Source organism: Anomalospiza imberbis, chromosome 13 (genome assembly GCF_031753505.1).
Source record: "Anomalospiza imberbis isolate Cuckoo-Finch-1a 21T00152 chromosome 13, ASM3175350v1, whole genome shotgun sequence".
Taxonomy (NCBI): Eukaryota; Metazoa; Chordata; class Aves; order Passeriformes; family Viduidae; genus Anomalospiza; species Anomalospiza imberbis.
In genome coordinates this window covers 7,274,856-7,294,209 of record NC_089693.1, presented here as the reverse complement: position 1 = coordinate 7,294,209, position 19,354 = coordinate 7,274,856, and the positions used below count along the sequence as shown (strand labels likewise).

The following is a 19,354-nucleotide window of genomic DNA, read 5'->3' as shown; positions in this document are numbered from 1 at the left end:
GCAGAGGGTGTAGAAAGTCAGCTCCCCAGCAGGATGGCTGCAGTGTTAATTTATTAAACACATGGTAGAATGAGGTAGGATTTATGGCAGCAGGTGTAAAGTAAGTTGAGAGTGCAAAACACCAGCCAGCTTTCAAAGTCATTTAAGAAAAGGTATCCATGATAACAGTAAAATGAAGATGAGAGACCAGTTCTCTAATAATCAAGCTTCAATTATGGCGCCCTACCCCAAAATGTAGTTCCCCCACCTCCATTAGCAGACCACTGCTGTAGTTGTGGCTGGGTTCAGGCTAGAGCTGGAGCTCTTACAAAATCCTGATGTGCCCTTAGGGACAGCTCAAGGGCTGGGGCTTTATCTCCATGCCTGCATTTCCCATAGAAATGCTCGGCAGTGTTTCTAAGGTCTCGTCACCTCCAGCACAGGGCTGTTGGAGCATTGGGCAGGTACTGCTTGCTGGGGCAGAGGGGAGAGCAGATTTTCTGCAGAATTTTTTTGAGTGGCAAGGGAAGAACTTATCCAGTCACCACATGTGCTTGTAAAGCCATCACTGTGTTCACCCAAGCATTCAGATGGGTGAACACTATAGAAATGGATAAACACCTGCCACAAGAATGGTTTCTGCTTCTTCAAAAAATCAGATCTGTTTAACACAGCAGAGGCTCCATTGCAGCCTAACTTACAGCAACACCAGGACAGCAGGGTCTCTGCCCTGCCTGCATCTGTCTGTGAGGGACAGATCCAAAGTTTATGAAGTCTTTCTTGTCTTCAGTGCTTTCTATCTCAAGCACTTAGCTGCTATAGTCCATTGAGCTTGCAAAAACAATGTCACATCCCCCATAACAACATCTCTTGGACTAACCAACACTGTCCTGACAGCCTATGGTCAGGGCCCAGGCAGGCTGACAATATGCTTCCCATGCACATCCTTTGACAAAAACAGAAGCACTCAGTACCCAGGGCTTTCAAGCTGATACTTTCACTCTAGCTTTAATCTCCAAAATCAATTAAAAGCAAAGCAAATAAACCCAAGACATCATCTCCCCCCCACCCTGTTTCTTTCAGCTTCACAGGCAGAAGAAAAAATTATCCTTCATGATATCACATGGAAAGCACGTCCCACAGATGGCTGTCACTCAGTCATTAAGTGCAGTTTTGCAATTCCACCTATCACTCCATGAAGCAATATGATTTGTGCATACTCGATGCATGAGTAACATACAGGAGCCATCCTGCATGAAAAGTCATTATAGATAAAACAGCCAGATCCCTGATAAGGCTTCAAAGGGGCTGGGAGTGTATTGCCTTCAAAAACATTGCCAGTCTCTCCTGAGATAAGTCCTGCTTGAACCTGACTTGCACCCAGGCTCAGCCAAGCTCACCTTCACACTCCAGAGCTCTGCTTCTCACTGCTGTGGCTAAACAAACAATCTTGTCTGCAAAGCAAGGATGTCTGAACAGGGAAGAGGGAGAGCCCTTACAGCAAAATGCCTCTTGGGTCATACACCAAGCAGACTTTTGTGACCGCAGGATGCAAAGGCAGAGGTTGTTAGGGCTGGTGGATTTCCACCTGACACTGAGCTGAGTCATTTTACCTCAAATCTTCATCTATTGGTGGTGCCAGGCACCATCTCCTGGGTAGTTTGCATGCAATGCTGCAAGACAGCAGTGTTGAGTCATCCCATTCCTTGCACCTTACGCTGTGACCAGCCTGATGAATTTTTTATTTGTGTGGATGCTTGTCCAATGAGTCTGTGAGTCACCATTCACAGAGAGCTGCCAGCACCAACTACGAGGAGCATCTCATCCAAACAAATGGGGACTGTTTCTTGCTACAAGAGAATGATCAACTAAACCTCATTGCATATCAAGTGCTGGAGGAGAGAGGAGTATAACACAAGAAGGTTGATAGCAAAGCTTCTGTTTTGTTGGCATGTTTTATAAGAAAGCCTAATAATTCAGTAATATTTTAGATATCTGAGATTTTATGAAAGGAGCCACAGTAACAAAACTGCCATCCTCCTTAACACATCCATAACACATTTCTGAGCATTCCCTTAAACCAGAGCCGCAGAGACACCAGCTTGTTAATTATATTAAGATAAAGGGGAAATTTGGCAATTAAGCTCCCGTTTTTTGCATATGTCCCTGGTAGGATTCTGATAGCGCTGTCTGCTGCCTGAAGGCAGCATTCCCCCACACAAGGTTTCCTGGAGACCCGCTGCTATGACTAAGCCTTCCATCACTGCCGTGTAATCACGAGCTCACACCGGGAGGTAAAGCTGCTCAGACTGTGGCCGCCATTGTGACTTGAACTTTTCTCACAGAGCATCTTAGGATGAGTTTCTCTGCTGCTGAAAGCTCAGCAAAGCAGATTTTAATGACTCTGCGAGCAGGAGCTGGTGGAATTTTTTTGCCCCTTCATCTAAGGGAGGTGATTCTCAAGGACCTGTATGTGTGTGTTGGCTCTGGTGGTTGCTAAGGCTTGATCACTGGAACAGGAGAAGAAACAGAAAAGAGCAAAGCCCATAATTTCATTCTGCTCACATGCACACCAACCTCCCTGAGCACACATGAACAAGCAGTTAAGTGTCCAGCACATGCTGATTCCACTTCTGCCAGCACATCCCTATCCAAGTTTAATTCTGAGACCATAAAAGTGACCTGAGTATGGTATTTAAGTACTACTGTACTTTTGCCAGCAAAGACCAGCCAAGCACAGAGGGAAGTGTGGGCAAAGAAAGATCCCCAGTAGGAATGGGACACTGCAAAACCCCTCCCCATTTCTAGTCCCAATAAAAGAGAGCAAACTCTGGACTGAGGCAACAGGGCTTCAGTGAAATGTGAGCCAAAGCAATGGTTAAACCTCTCCACATCCCAATAACACTAAAGACTTGTTGACTGTGTAATTCCACATAAGGTTTCATGGTAAAGCATCAGCAGCATGGTTTGTTTCACCAGCCTGGCAAAGCAAAACACTATTTCTCGGTTTGTTACCTCCACCCAAGCACCAACCCTCACCAACAGCTCAGAGAGAGGGAAATGTTCCTTTCATTACTGCAGAGTATTCCCCAGACAAACACATTACCTTACCTCAAACATTATTTAAGCATTTAGCTAGTTGCATCCTTTGTCTGTGTGTGGAAGATTGACTTTTCCTCTGCTTAGATGAATTAAATGGCTCTTGCTCCTCTTCCTGCCCTCCAAATCCTCACAAGCAAACAATCATGTTTCTGAAGAGCCCATATTTTCTGTTGGTTTCACCTGAATAAATTCTGAAGTTTGAAGCTTCTTCTGAAATCTGACCTGAGAGACAAGTGGCAAGTGAGGCTGAGGAGAATGTAGGGAAAACAGGCTTAATTAAATGAACTTAGAAATATCAAGCATCATGATCAGAAGATGAGATTTATTCTTTTCTAAAGATCAGGAGAAAGAGGATGGAGAAAGTAAAAGAAGAGATAAAGGCTTTTGGTATTGAACAAAGTGGCCATCAAGAGACCCAACTAAAATTTCATTATACCTTGATAGTAACTATAAAAGGAGTGGGAATTCACCATCCCAGAATAATGAGGGAAAACACTCAATTTGAATTGTCCATAAATACCCTGTGCTTGGAGGCTTTGCACTTCTCAACATTTAAATGGCAGTTTAAAAAGAAAATAAAGACATGAAGGAGAAGAGGAGAAGTACCCACAGGGAAAAAAAGCAGGAAAACAAAGATCTTTGTGTCCATTCGACTTGATGTAAGCATTTGCCCTATCAAGAACTAATTAGCAGTGGAAAAATAAGCATTGGGGTGCCTGTAAACGGTGGTTTGTTTTAAGCACCATTTATTACGGTGAGATTTGACTACATTACAGTCTGTCAAGCACAAGCCTAATCCACCACCTTGGTGCTGCACAGGCTGTTGCTTCCAGCAGGGTTCAGACGTCTCTGCTCACTCGAACCCAGTGGCACTGGAGAGCCCCCGCTGCGATCAGGGGCGGGTGCACAAAGCTTTGTACAAAAACTCCACAAGGAGCACTCCTTGCTCACGAGCAACCAGCCAAACAGGCAAGGCAGACAGGAAAGGAAAGGCAGGAGGAAAAGCATCATGATCCCTATTTCTTGTACAAGGAGCTGAGCCACAGAGAGGTGAGTGTGTGCTTAGAGCTCGTGTGCTGTGTCAGTGATACAACCAACATGCCTTTCTTGTTTACCTACACATGCTAGGAGGTCCTGATGCCTTTGTAATTCCCAGGGTTAACTGCACAGGCTTCCAGGATTGTATTCGTTCAGATTTAACAGCAAGCAGCAGCCCCGACACCCCCACACTCCCATGATTGCCACATCACCAGTGACTGTTAGAAAGCCAGCTAAATCAAAATTGAAACACACCAGTGACATCTAAACAAATATACAATCCTTTGTACTCAGAGCAAAAATGAATCCTTAAATTGATCTCCAACTCTGTCCATCTTAAAATTCTCTCTGAAAGACAGCTCTTCCATCCTGCTGCCTTGATGGGGAGTAAAACTGGGCTATTCTGGGATGTGCTGAGCAGAGATTTTCCAGCAGTCACCTACCAGTTACCCACCAGGGGATCACTTTTTCCAGTCTAAGCATCTCTTGGGGAGCATCACAGAGTGGGACAGGGTCCATTTGCAGGTTTCAGGACATTTTTGCATCACAGGTCACACACAGACCGAGATCTGCATCTTGTCTGTGAACTGTGATGCTGCCTCCAGAGACACGCCCTGGTGCAAGGCAGCTTAAGGGCAGCTTCGACTTTAATGCATGAGAATGTCCTGCTCAAGCTGCTTGAAGGAAAAAGCCTCTCCTCTATCACATAAGGACACAAGGTGCTACTTGACCCTTGCAGAATGCCCTCCTATAAATCAGGTTCTAACTGACATGTTGTGTGGTGCAAACAGGCTCTTTAGCCATGACTTGAAATGGGGCCAAAGTCATCAGACTTAAAAGAGATGAAAAGCATTTCCTCTGTAGTAGATTTATTCTTGATATATCTCCTCACAACCTTCTATTTAATTATATTTGCACCAAGCAGCTCTCCCTCAAAAGTCTCAGCTGCAGAACCCATGTAAGGAAACAGATCTGTCCCTGGAGTCCTCTATGCTGATACTTGCAGCTAATTCCTTCCTCTCTCATATCCCCCATGTTGTTCAAGGGACAGTAAAATAACCCTCGAGATCTTGGAGGTACATTTCTCACCAGGAAAAGAAAGAGAACCCTTGCATACAGTTCAGCCCAGGACACATGAACCACCCTCGTTCCACAGTCTCTAACCACATCAAAAGCTTCACATAACTGGGAATACCCAGGAGAGCTAATAGGTCTAATAATCAGTCTCACCTTTCTGGCAATTACTGGAGGAGTCAGAGGCTCTTATCAAACTCAGCTCTACCTTATCACCTCCTCACTGCCTCCCTCTTGCTTCTGACATCCTCTCCTGGAGGTGTTTCACTGTCAGCTTCTGGAAGCCAGATACTTCACAGACCTAATTGGGGCAGACAAACAACGTCTCTGTCTGGATGATTAGCTGATAATCACAGACATTGTCTTTGCCAAGTTTTTGGAATAGAGAAGCCCAGTTCAGCCTCCCTTCACCCCAGCATCCCGCTGCCAAAGCCCACAAATCACATCAATGTTAGGGACGGGTGAAAAACAAAATCCAGCTCATATTGTCTGCCATAAAAAAGCTGCTAAATAATGCAAAGAAATGAAAACAATTTGGTTTGGATGATTGATTACAGGGAAATTGCTCATACCTCCAAAACGTGGCACTTCCAATCACATCTTTGTTTCATTTGTCAGCAAGGAAATTAAGTTCCTCTCCTGGCACCGGGCCTGTGCTGTCCTGTTAGCTGCTTTTGGCACACTGCATCGCCTTGCAGCAGCTTCTTGCCCTGCTTTGACACCTCACCTTGCCCCACCTGAGCTGCCACGCCGTGACCCTCTGGGACATGAGGTTTGGCTCCAGTTTATCAGACTACAGTGGCTCAGCTCTTCACTGAAGCAGTTCTCCCAGCTGCTCCATTAACCCCAAATGGCACTGACCCAATCAGCACAAAGTGCAGCCTTGCAAAAGGCAAGAGGACACCCAGCAACTGAGGATTTGCAGTTGTCTCCAAGAAGGTCTTCTGAGACTTGGAATTCTCTCCTTCACCTTAATGCAATTATGTAGTTTTAAACACAGATTTGACCTTCGGATCTTGAAAGGAATGTCAGTAACTGCCTCACACATGAAAAAGCAGAAGGATGAAAGAGGCACATTTGTGTCAATAAAGAGCAGAAAACAGTCCCACTGGCACAAAAAAATACTTCTTTTCCTCTCAGCTCCTAAAATCCAGCAACAAAAGGGATCTCCTAGTCCTGCACTGTGCTATGACAGGCAGTAGTTCTCTACATCCTTTGAATTAATTTAGCAAACTCTATTTTAAAAACAAGTTCTGATTTTTGCCTCTAGCATTCCCATTATGAAAGGCTTTTTCAGAACATTGCTGTTCTGACAGCTCAAAACTTTCTTTCTATTTCCTGCCTAATTTATGCCAGGCCAGTTTTATACTCATGTTGTTACAGCAGTGCTGTTCTTTGGTTTAAAGAGTTCCTTCTCCTCCTGATGTTTGCTCCACAATGATATATGAAAAGAGCTGTCACATAAGGCACGTTCAACCTAGTTTTATCACTAAAAGATTAGGACTTTATCTATTTATAGATGGGTTTTTTAACTCCTCGAGGAAACGTCTGTGGTTTTATATTGTGCTTAATTATAGATACATATGGCAGAAAGGCATTCTGTGGGATCATCAGAGGCAGGATCAAATATATTTAAATAACTTAAATAATAGTTGTTTGTCAAATATACTTAAATAACAGATGTTTGTCTAGCCCACTCCTAAAACTCACTAGAAAAAAAGATGGCACATCTTTCCTAGACAGCCTGTTTTAGTGTTTTACCTCTCTAGGGATTAAAAGGGTTTTCCTAGTAAACCTCTTAAATCTTCAACATGAATTCGATCACCTTCTTTTTCTTACACCAGTGACCATGGAAAATGACTCATCATCAGCCTTTTTTATAAGTACTCCTTCTGTGAGGAAGACTGACTACATCCCATTTCCATAGCTTCTCTCTTAAAATGAGCTGATGTGGTGCCTTCAATCTTTGTCCACGGGACTTGTTTGCCTGACCTCTTATCATTCACTTGATTTGTTGTTAGGCCAACCCTGGGCTCTCCAAATTCCTTAATGGGTGTAGATAAAGTTCCACATCAGTTCTGGACACCCACACTTGACTGAAGCCCTGTCAGCTCCAAGCAGGTTGTAATCATTGCCTCACGAGTCTGGCAAAGAGCACTCTGGTTAATACAATCTTGGATACAATGAGGTGTTTTGCAGCAGCCTTGCAGGGTTGATTCATATTCTGCTTGTGAACCAGAGCAACCCCGGCCCTCTCCAGATGCCTCATTGTGTATTCCCTGTTTTGTGTTTGTGTATTCTGCTTTGCCTGCCCCAGAGGAGTGCTTTGCACTTGTCTTAATTTCATCTCTTTTGCTTTCAGGCAGGATCTCTCATTTGTAAGGATTGTTGTAAGGGCTGAGCCTCCCTCTCAGGGTCCTATATTTACCTGGCACAATGACAGGCAGTGTTTAAGACCCCTGAACAGGCACCCTGCCCTTCCAGCACAGCTCAGCCAAGATACGGATGCAATCTCCACAGCTAGTTACATTGCTCTTCCAATAGTATTATTACTAATATTCAGTAAGCTTTTCTTATTCCTGATCTTTAGATATTATTTCCCCCAAAATGGCCCATGTACCTTCTATGTCGTACCTTCTACACAACATCAAACACCATTCCATGAGATTCACCTCTCACATCTCTTCTCCCACCACCTGAACCTTCCCACCTGCCACACAACACCTTCCCATATTCTATGGCTCTACTCACCCTTGCCAACACCTTAAACCAGCCACAGCCTTCAGGTAGGAGCTTTACTTTCCCCAGAGCAGCTGTGTGACACTTCTCAAAGCTGGAATTCACCATTGCACACTTTAACACAGGTTTCCCCTAAAGACAGATTAAATCAGGGGGCAGAGGACAAGCTCAATTTCTAGTGATTGTGTCCCCACAGCACAAGGTATTCTCCTGCTCTGCTTCTTACGACCTTCAGTACCTCTCTGCACCTGAGTGTCCTCCTTCCCACATCCAGCCAGGGCATTTAAAAGCTCTCAGGAGTCCCCCTGCCTACACTGCCCTGGGCTGGGTATGAGGTCTCCAAAAAACCTCCCTGTAACAGACAGCACTCCAGAAGAAAGAGCCCTAGAGCCCAGCCAGTGCCTTGTCACAGAAAAAAAACCTCTGCATGATCCCAGTGGCCAGGGATCAGGTAAATGCTCTCACCACCCACCCCCTTTTGTTTGTGTTACATAAACCCCGTTCTCCCCTCCCTAGCACCTCCCAGCTCAATTTTGACAGGAGGGACAGAAGCCTTTAAAGCTAGTAAGTTGTGAAGAGCAAAACTTTCTAAATACCATTTCTCTGAAGGACATGGCACTGTCCTGGCATGCTTTCACCTGAGGATTTTCAATCACAGGACTGTTACCTCACATGGCACTGTGCTGAGGGGCAATCCAGGCTTGCGTGTGAGGCATGGAGAGGCTGCCTCAAGTCACTTGTTTTGGAGGCATGAGACCAGCAGAAAGCTGCTGAGGGCCCATCTTACAAGGCCCTTACTCAGAACCAGAACAAGTATGACAGCAGGTTTAGGGTGGGACACAATACAGATTGTTAGATCTCTTGGGAATAGCTGTGTGCTTGGGAACTGGGGGAGATAGAGGCTGGGTAATTGCATCCTTGCACCTCCTGGAGACCCCTTCTCCACTCAATGAAAGTCACTGTCCTTCCCTGGAGGCTGTCAGATGCTTATCAATGAAATGACAAAACAAAAAATAAAACCTTAGTGCAGCTGGGTGCTGGTGCAGTAATAAGGGAGAGTGAGCAGTGTATCAGCAGGAGCACTGGGCTAAATGGAGCAAAATGAAATCAGGTGGAGCTGCTGCTCCTCCTAGGAGTGATCCTTCAGGATTTGGCTGGAAAGCTGTTCCAAACCGCTGCCATGGACAGAATGCTGATTCCAAGCCCAGCCCTCAGCCAATGACATTTTCCAAATGGCATTTTCTTGTGCTTGCTCAAGCATGGAGCAAGCCTTCCCCCCTTCCCTGGTGCTGCCTGCTCTCGCTCTCACGTCTGCTCCCCATTTGCACTAACATAGGGCAGGATCTTTCCTGCTTGCCAGAGGTGTGAAGCCAATGTAAATTACTTTCCTTTTTGCATTGAGGGAAAGTCTTATTATCAACCTGTCAGATCCAGACAGTTGCCAAGATGCTTTATAAGAAGAATTAAATCAGGCTCAATCTCAACAGATAGATTCTTGTTCCTCTTTGGGGGCCCCATGCGGGGCTCTGGCCTTTGCCAGCAGCAGCAATGCACATCAGCAGTATTTTTTATTTTTTCTCTCTCAGCTGAGCTTTATCAGTCAAAGCCAAGCATATGGGGGGAGACTGCAGCAGCATAAAACAGCCCACTATCATCAAAGAGTAGGTCATAAGAAAATTGTTTCCCAGGCTTTTAGCCAGGGACATATCACAATGAGCTGACAGAGGAATTACTTGGTTTCATCCTTGAAATGCAGCCCTCAACATTATTAGAAATTGATGGTCAGTAGGGACCAGCACAGCCCCCAAAGCAATGGCATGCCAGAAGGGAAGACTGTATCCCTCACAGATTAAATAAATGAAGTGAGACTTTTGCAAAACAGAATGGGATTATAATGTTTATAATCCAGCCAAGAGAGAAACACAGCCCCTCTCTGGCTTGGTGGGTTCCCTCCACGGATTGTGAACTCTGGGTCACAGTGGAAGTGGCAGTCCTGCTGTGGCAGTGGCCAGGTAAATTATAACTTGTTCTGGGGGAAGCTTATTGTCACAGTTGACTTTTCCAGCACTGAGTATCAATATTTTTCTTGTGTCTTGAGGCTTGATGATTTCCCAAGTCACAGTTATGAGGATGGCATTCAAATCCACGTGAAATTCAGCAGCCTCCAGGCTCCATAAGCTGTGTGCATTTTTGTCTTTCTCCATAGGAGTGGAAAAATATATTTTAAAGCCCGCAAATAAAATTAATAGCTCCTCAGATCCCCTCTAATTTCTCTCCCATCTTCCAAAGCTCTACAATTTGCATGTTACCACAAACTGGTAGCATAGGAGACGTGATTTCATATAGTGACAAAGCACTTGTCTCTCTGGGGATGGAGTCCTCCAGATGTGACATCCCTGGATGACATGGATACATGGTGAGGGCATGACTTCAGACCAGAAGATCCACTTCATGCCACCATTCCTCCTTTCCCTGTTTCTGCAATCATCCCTGGTCATCTCTGCATTTCCTCTTCCCAAGGGGGAGCAGCCTCCTGGCTCCTCAGGGTGAAAACCTTTGAGACAAGAGAAGTTGCAGAAACAAAAATAATACAGACATAAAAATTTTCTCTCTAAAAACACCCAAATGACAATTTATAGCCAACTTTTATGATGGGAAAGGAAAGCTCTTATTTGAATACCTTATGCTCACTGCCTTTGCTGGTTGCCGCTCTGTGGGGGGAGGTTTTGTTCAATTCAGAAGTGATGAAGGCAGTGAAAATTAGAAGGTAGCAAGAGCCCTTCCTTCTCTCATCATTCCCATCCCATTCCTACAGCCCACAAACTGGGATATGGCCATGCATTGTCCCAGCTGCATTAAATAGCTCTGGTGCCAGTCACAGACACTCACACTCCCAAGCAAACGTGCTCCTGGGCCATGCTGATGAATTGTCTCATGCAGAACTGACACATTTTAAGATCTAATTATGATGACAAAGCTCTAAACAGTGTGGAGCAGACTCTCAGCCTTTGCTCATCAGTGCCCAACTGCTCCCACTGATTCCTTCTCTTGGAGCAGCAGGTTGTTAGCTGCAGGAACTCTCTGTTGTTTTCAGCCTGGGAACTGACAAACTCGAAGACATGCAACCCAGGATTTGATTTCTGCCTGCCAGAAGCTCAGATTTTGATGCCCAGACCAGAATTTGGGTTCTAGTATTCTAGCTATTTGGGTTCTAGCTCCCAGTCAGTTCATGGCCTGGAAGGTTACAATTCTGCCAGGCATCAGTGGCTTTTCAAATGGGATCAGGTAGCTGTATGCAGACAAAACCAATCCCACATTCCTTTCTTTTGCTTTATACATAAATAGCCACTGTTCCATCAACCCTGCTGCCAGGAAGGCCTGCAGCAGTGTTCTCAGAAGGAAGCATAATCAGTTTGTCCTTTAGCAGGGGTGCCAAAGCATCTTGGATTCCTCCAGAGCTGCTGTTCCCTTTGAGCTGGCAGGATTAGGACGGTCTTGAAAAAGCAACAGTTCATCTATAGCATTATAGGCCAAATATAATAGGAAGTGTTCCCTTGCCAGGGTGCTCTAAGGAGTCTGCAAGACATCAGCCTCCATCCAGGCAGGCTGGAAGCTTCTCCAAAATCAGCCTACACACCTTGGCAGAGAGGCATGTCACTAATCCCTAGGAAACAACCACCTTTGAGAGCTAAAAATAGATGCTATTTTTAAAAAAAGCAAATTAATAACCCCTAAATTCCTGCATATTAAAACAATTAAGTCTCTACTTTACAGCTGCACTCAAATTGGCTTTTCCCCTTCATTTACCTGGTTCCACACACCTCAGTTCTGGCAGAGACTGGCACATCCAGACAATGCCTGTCAGTCAAGCGAGCTGTGAACCTTCTGAAGCCACAGACAGAGAAACACAAAGGTTGTGTGCAGACACTTTGTGCTGTAGGTTTGTTGCTCACAGATGAGCGACCCCAGCTGGAACAAAAGCATTCAGCATAACCAAGCACCAAGGAATAAATTGTTGGGTATTTCAGCACACCACATTAATGTCTCTTCCCCTTGTTAAATCTGTCTTATTCCCTTGGTTGTGGGCAGCACTGAGGTCTTTGTAACAGTTTAGAACACAACAAAATTTCATGCTCTGAAACTCTGGAGGGGAAAGGCACAAATAAAACATAAAATTGTTCTCATGACAACACACTAGTATTGCCTGTCAATATGGCTTTTTTTTCCTCTTTTTTTTTTTTCTTTCACAGAAACCTTGTCCATTAAGTACTTATACTTTTAGCAGAAGCATTCCTGCTTTTAGAAGCATGGGACTAATTTACTTCGTGTACTACTTTCAGTTTAGCTTTCATAGTATGGAAAAGGAATGGGACCTAAAAGTCAAGGATGTTTCCACTGAAATCAATGTGTTTGCCCCAGTGAGAAACAACCTTGGATCAAGTCACAACCAATCTATTAATCATCACAAAAATTCCATTTTGGTGAGAAGCATCTCCATTAGGGTCATGCCAGCTTTTACTTAAATTAAAAGATACCTGTGATATCGTGAGAATTTGGATCTAGTCTGCTACAAAAAGCTCTTCCCATCCAGTTGCAGGAATACAAGTCAAATCTTTGGGACTTTATAATTTCATTGCAAAGTGTCATTTAACCTATTAGACATCTTCCCTTCCCTTGTGGTCCTTTGAGGCCCCCCAGCCAACAAGATGTCAGGTAGAACATCCTTATACTTGGCTGACATTTCTGAATTTGGTTGGAGAAAGGCCGGGGAAAAAAAAAAAGGAGGAAAATAATTTCTTATTTGAAATTCAGCTGTGGTACAATTACAGCCTGGGGCAAAAGCTCAGGTTGGTTTTATTTTATCTCAATGGCTCCTTTCTTCTTTCAGCTGCCCTCCTCGACTTGCACCTTTTCTATAGATATATAGAAATCAAGAAGTCCTTGAATCTGCAGTCCCTCATTAAACAAGACTCAGAGGCCTTTCAGACCAAACACAGATGTCTCTTTATTTAAAGGCATCCATGTACAGTGGGGTCCAGTGACTTCAATCAGCACCATGACACTACAATAAAGATCATAAATTAAAGAATATTTTTGAACCTGGCCTCAATTCCCTATGATAAAAAAGCACAAGTTTAAAAAGGTGAAGAAACACTCAGTGCACTCTGTTGCTACCATCAGGCAATCCCTGTAGCTCAGCAGCCTTGGGTTTTATCACACACACACAGAGCTCACAAGATAGCAATCAATTAAACATTTTTGCTAAAGCATTTAGTCAGAATGGGAACATCTGGAGTTGTGATTCAATTGTCCAGAACTTGCTGCCTGTTAATTAATATTCCTTCAAATGGCTCTTCTATCAAGGTGTCCCTCTAATTTCCAGCCATTCCCCCGTGGCTTAGAAACGCTACTGAGTTATTGCTCATCCCCCAGCCCAAGACTTGTATAGGAACAGGGGGAACAGATGAGATGGAGGACTTATGTTTCAGCATTGCCTCAGGCACATCCACCAGACTGTGCATGAAAAATGTCACCTCACTCCAACAGCAACAAGAAAGAAAACACTTGAGGAAATGTTCCAGGAAATAAATTTGTATTGCCTCAATGGGACAAGTGCAAGGAGGATGGATTCACCATCACCTGACCTCACCTCCAGTTCCAGTATCTGTATTTTATAACTCTAAAGGGACAAATCCTTCAGTGGCCTTTGGACATGCCCTGATGCAACTCATCTTTTGCCATCACTAGGCAGGCCAAGCTCTATATCTCTGTCTATCTTACATGTGCAAATTCAGGCTTTTCAGGCATAAACTGACATAATTGTTCCACACTTGGATGGTGGTTGCTGCTCGTTAATTCAGCCCTAAAATCCTGTCCAATAGAATTATTAGCATTTCACTCTCCCATCAAGTTCTGTGCAGCCAGGGAATCCTTCAGCTGTCTGAAAAATATCTTATTTCTATGAAATTTTGTTTTCTAGTTGCAGTGAAATAAACTAACTAGACTGGAGAGAATGCATAGACCCTACATCAAGCTGGGTTGTGCTCATAAATATTGATAGATCATATGCTAAGTACTGGTAATGAGCAGCTGGATATCTTTACCTAAGAAACTCTTGGTACTTCTCAGCTTTACCTGAGTTAGTTTGCTATTTTTTTTGCCTTAATTTTGCCTCAAACCATCTCTACCCAGCAGGTCTGCATGCTGGTTTAGAGCCCAGTCCCATCTTCACAAATCTGTCTGAGGGCATCTTCTTTGATGTCTTCATTGAGCTCAGCCCCAGAGAAGGGTAAGAAAAATCAAAATGCCTACACAGTCTGCAAGTCCAGCTCTGTCTATTTGGTTTCAAGTGCGTTTCCAATCTCTTTAAGCTTCCAGCAGGGAGAAAGGGATCTGATTCTATGCAATCTCATTCACACCTCTTCTCCTACTGCTGAGGAGGCATGATGTTGACTTTTCAGCAAACAGAGCCTCATTCCTCAGGGTCTCTGCACTGCTTGCTTAGCTGAGCCCCATCAAATTATGCTCAAATCGCACTAAGAAAAGAGAAAAATCAGAATATGCCCCTTTCATACTTGGCTTTTGTATTTATTTGCCTCTAATAGAATTTATCATCTGGAGGAATTTCTGTTTTTACAGAGCTGCTTCTTTTTCCCCTCTGTGATTTGAGTCAAATCCTATCAACAAGCTCTGCTGAATTTGTTGTATTGCTGTCCCCAGCCTGGTGGGGACATGACAACCAAACATTGCTGAGCTGTGCTCCAAATCCAAGCTAAGAACACCAAAAGGACTTCAGAAAAGAGCAGAGGCATCCCAGCCCAGCTCCAGGGAATTTGATGAAGCAGGCACAGAGCAAATAATGCCCAGACCTTGCATGGGGAAGTAGTGAAGGAGCAGCCCCTACAAATTCCACATTTCCAGACACTGACCCAGAGACTCTTCTGGATGTTCTACTCTCCCTTTGAGAGATGTGCTGGAGCCATCAGTTTCTAATTCAGAGCAGACATTGGGCCAGAAAGAAATAGAGGATGACAACATAAGTTCAAATGGACAGGGGAGGTAAAATCACAAGGAAATAAAGAGAAACGAGGCTTTTTATTGGGCCTATTCTGATGATGCACAGGTAGGAACATAACAGGAGCTTCTTTGACATGTAATTCAGGCTGACTGTTGTTTGGAAATGGCTGTGTTTCTCCAAAAAGAAAGCCTGCTGTCTTCATTTCTGGCTGTGGAAAAATAGTGGCCAGGACACACAGGCCAAGAGGTTGGAACTTTGAAATAAAAGGAGGAACAGCTCAGGTCACCTCAGGGAACACATTTGTGGGTGACCGCACATTTCACCACGATCTTCTACTCCCCTTCTTTATTCAAAGAAACTACAGTTTTAAATAATCATCTTCAGCATGGAAAATGAATCCCCAAGGATACATCAGAGAGCAAATGGGAAGGAAACTGTCCTTTGTAGTAAGGACACCACCTTCACTTTCACCTTAGCTCATTCCCATTTCTCCTTCCTCCCCAAGGTTTTTTTTTTTTTTTGTAGTGCTGCATGGGCGCTCTCAGCCCTTGTCACATCCACCACTGGCTCCCAGGGGGTCTCTCTGCTCCCTGAGGTTCCCCAGCTCAGGAAGCCCCTGTGCACTATGTGAGAGCATTCCTCCATGGATGACGCTGGCACCAGAGCTGCATCCCTTGGCATCCGAGGGCTGGTGTGGGTTACAGTGCCTTTAAATCTCCCCTGGCATTTAAACCCATTTAAAAACTCCCCGGGGTCTCTAAATGGCTCATGCAGTCTGTGGAGAACGCACACCTTGGAGCATATGGCCCATGTGCTGGCTGACACTGTGCATAATGTCTGTAATGATGCTCCACAGCACACATGAGCCAGGCTGCAGCTCCAGTCAGGAGATCAGTGCAGGCCTGGCTGGTATTTTTAATGTGTAACATAAAAATAAACATATAATGGGTTTCTGTTTTCAAACAAGCTTCCAACTGTGCCAGCTGGAAGTCAAGGAGATGTGGGAGGACAAAAAGCAAGCCATTAGGTTATAAAAACTTCAGGAGAAAGTCAGATAGCATTGATAACACAGGTCTCTGTTCTTCAAGGTGGTGCTTCTGAGGACATCTCCCAATCTATGGGAACGCTCAGGGTTTATTCCTGTGAATTGCTACATCTAGTGAGTTTTCCTGCTCTTGGAGTGGGCTCGATACATTGCCTTTTGGTAGGGAATAACAGTTCCTGAAGGCAAACCAACAACTGCACCTAATACCTCAGCTCTGTAAGACTGTATTTATTTTCTGTATCAGTTCTGGAGCTGAGACTCACAGGTATCCTGCTCTTACCTCTCACAATGGAGCAGATTTGCATCTCACATGAGGGATAGCCGAGCTGTGGCTTGATTTAGTAGCTGGGATTTTGTGGTGTGTATTGAAGAGAGACTTGGGGAAGACACTTGGCAAAGTAATTTGCACAAACCAGCTAACAGATAGTCTCCTCCCTTTCACAGCCCCTAATGAGCCCTTTGCTTCTTATCAGAGCAGTAAGGGAACAGACATCCCTCCAGCACATAACCAGCTCCTCTCTGAGGAGCAGGAGATGAAACCATCAGCGAGGAGTTACAAACATGGAGTATTTCTGAACTCATTTGTCTGCTGATAGGATTCAGGCCTTATTCCAATCTGTAAATGGGATGTGCTTCACTAGTTTTAAATCACTCAGCGGGTGATAAGTGGTTAATGCCTGGAGCCCCTACGTGCCTTCAAAACATAATTGCTTATTAAAATAAAACAATAATTAAGTGGAAGAAACAGAACCTTGTGACTTCTGAAAACTGGATCATTTTCTATAATGAATCTCTGAGGCTGGGAGCAGAAAAGGGAGAAGGGCTAAGTCAGAGACCTGAGGGCATACACTACTCAGGCAGCTGAGGAAGGGAAGTGAGAGGGCTTGAACGCATCATGGAAAGGATGCTCCAGATGCCAGCACAGCAAAGACACAGCTGCATTTGATGAGCAGGGAATGACATTGAGGTTCGCGTTGGGGGCAGAAAAACTTCATGGCGAAAAGGTCTGAAATCAAGAAAACTGTGGCTCATTTTCAAGCTGGTAGAGGAAGAGGAAGGAGTTTGCTTGGTGACAACTCCTGCCTTGTCATGTGGCAATGGCCTTGATAATATGGATATAAGATCATAACTTCTCAGTTCCCTTCAGGCTCCAGTTAAACTGTCTCAATAACCATCTCCTAGATCAGGCTCTGCTGGAGTCAGCATATAAAACAAATTTCTCACCTTCCTAGCACCATCCACCAGTGATTGATCATGTCTGTGAGGAGATCTGTCAGCCAGAAACTAAACAGCACATCCCTCACAGAGTTTTTGACATCTGGGGTGCAGGAGATAGTTTATGTTCTTGTATTCCCCCTTCCTTCTCTCCTTGCAAGCACAGAGACCAGAAAACGCCATCTCTTTCAGGTAAGATCTGACAAACTTTGCCCACCCCAAGAGCTTTGATTAGTCAGAGTAAAAACCACTGCATTAACTGTTCAGTAAGTAAATACCTGATTGTTTTCATCCTTTTCACACCACAGTATGAGCTGCATAGTTTTAATCATGCCTTTGGGCTTAATCCTGATTATTTCACTGCAAACTGCAAGAACATGTCATTACTTACAGTGCCATTCTAGGCTTTAGTCAGTCCTTCAGGTCAGCAGGTGATGAGGGAATCATCATGTGGTACCAGCTCTCTGTGCCCCTGCTTCTCAAATGGTGTCAAATTCCTGCAAGCCCTGAGCTGAGAATTAATGAGAAAACATCCATGTAGTAATTTAAGTCCTAAATTTTCAACCTTTCCAGCTTTGCATGCTCTTTGCAGATATAATCCCACAGAAGAGGAGCAGGGATAGACAAACAATTCCCACATAACCCTCCAAACACATAATTTGTTGTACAATTTCACCAGGTAACAGGGAGCTGGTGACACATGCAAAAGAGGCTGTCGCCTACACCAGACTGAGTATCAGGCTCAGTTTGCCTGTAATGTAGCAGCTTGAAAATATTTTATCTTGATTCAGCTCCAGGTGCCATGTAACAAAACTATCTAGTGTTAATTAGCCCTTCATTAACAAGTTCAGCAGAGAGTCAAGGCTGGAACTGAGAATGAAGATGTTGTCTCCAGAGTGAACTTCTTACCCTCTCCTTCCAGGCCAGGGTAAAGAGAAAACCAGGCTCCACTGTCTGCCCTCCAGCTGTCCCCAGAGCTCCCCATACTGGCAGGAGATGTCAGACAATTTTGGCTTCCAAACATTCCCACATTAAAAATGACTGCCAGCACTTCAAGCGATCTCCGGCCTCGGCAAGCAGGAAGGAGGCAGCACTCAGCTATTTTTAACCTGGGCTCATTTCTTAGGGAAGAAATCATTCACAACCTGTATGCATGCAGTGCACTGGATGCAAGGCAGGCTGCAAGCACTTTCATGGAACTGCCAGCTCCCTCCCTTCTGCACTGGGCACTGAGGGCCCTTGGCTGAAAGAACCAGGGCACTCAGTGCCCCTTGGCACTGAGGATCCCTGTCCTACAGGGATCATGAGGAAATACTGAAGGTGTGAGTTTACCTGTGCTCTGCCCACCTCTGCAGTACTAGGAGGGGAAGCAGGGGCTTCAAGCCACACCATAATTTTGACATTAGCTGCCCATCTCTCATTTCATCCTCGCTCATGCTCAGAGCCCATCCTTGTGACATTCTTGGAACTCCTGCTCCTGCTCCCTTCAGCCATACCATAAACACACAGAGTCCTGCACGCTTCTGGGAGATTCTCTTCTGAAACACAGACCTAGCTTAGCCTAAGGCAATTCATGAGTCCCTCCAGGTGGGGAAAGTGCAGGTTTCCTGAAACTGAAGCTGTTTTCTTGCAGACGTGTCACTTCTCCTAACACTTATATCCTTTGCCATAATCAGTGGTCAAATGCTTCTGGCCCAGCAAGGCACAGATCCCTCTGAACTGCAGTTCTGATAATTGGGTTTGGCAGGCAATATTTGGCCCTGAGACCTTTCTCATCTCTTTGATTTCACTTTTATATGCTCAAGGATTTCAACTTTGAAGAAATAAAAGACTGTTATGATCTTCTAATCTGACCTCCCACTTAGCTCTGGGTGTAAAAATTCAACTGGTGGTCCTATACTGAGCTCAGGAACTTCTAGTTGAGCTGGAATGCTACTTTCAGAAAAGTGATCTGAACTTGATATATTGGATTTAAGTAACAGAGAGCTTGTCTCATCCCTTAGGCAACTGCTCCAGGGGTTCATCATCCCATTGTTAAAAATGTCCAGCTCATTTTACAATTGGAAATCAATGTTAGACAAACACAGACATTGGATCTTTTTACATCACTTTCACCACTAGTCTAAAAAGCCTCTAACACTCAG

At 44.5% G+C, this 19,354-nt stretch overlaps 1 long non-coding RNA gene across 1 annotated transcript in view; it reads right to left on the bottom strand.

Moving 5' to 3' along the window:
* The window catches only part of LOC137481803 (uncharacterized), a 68,492-nt gene extending 50,583 nt beyond the window's left edge, over window positions 1–17,909 (bottom strand). The window contains exon 1 of the long non-coding RNA XR_011003690.1: window positions 17,602–17,909. This is a non-coding gene — a long non-coding RNA (uncharacterized lncRNA). The remainder of the gene's footprint in view (window positions 1–17,601) is intronic.
* Between the last annotated feature and the right edge of the window lie 1,445 nt (window positions 17,910–19,354).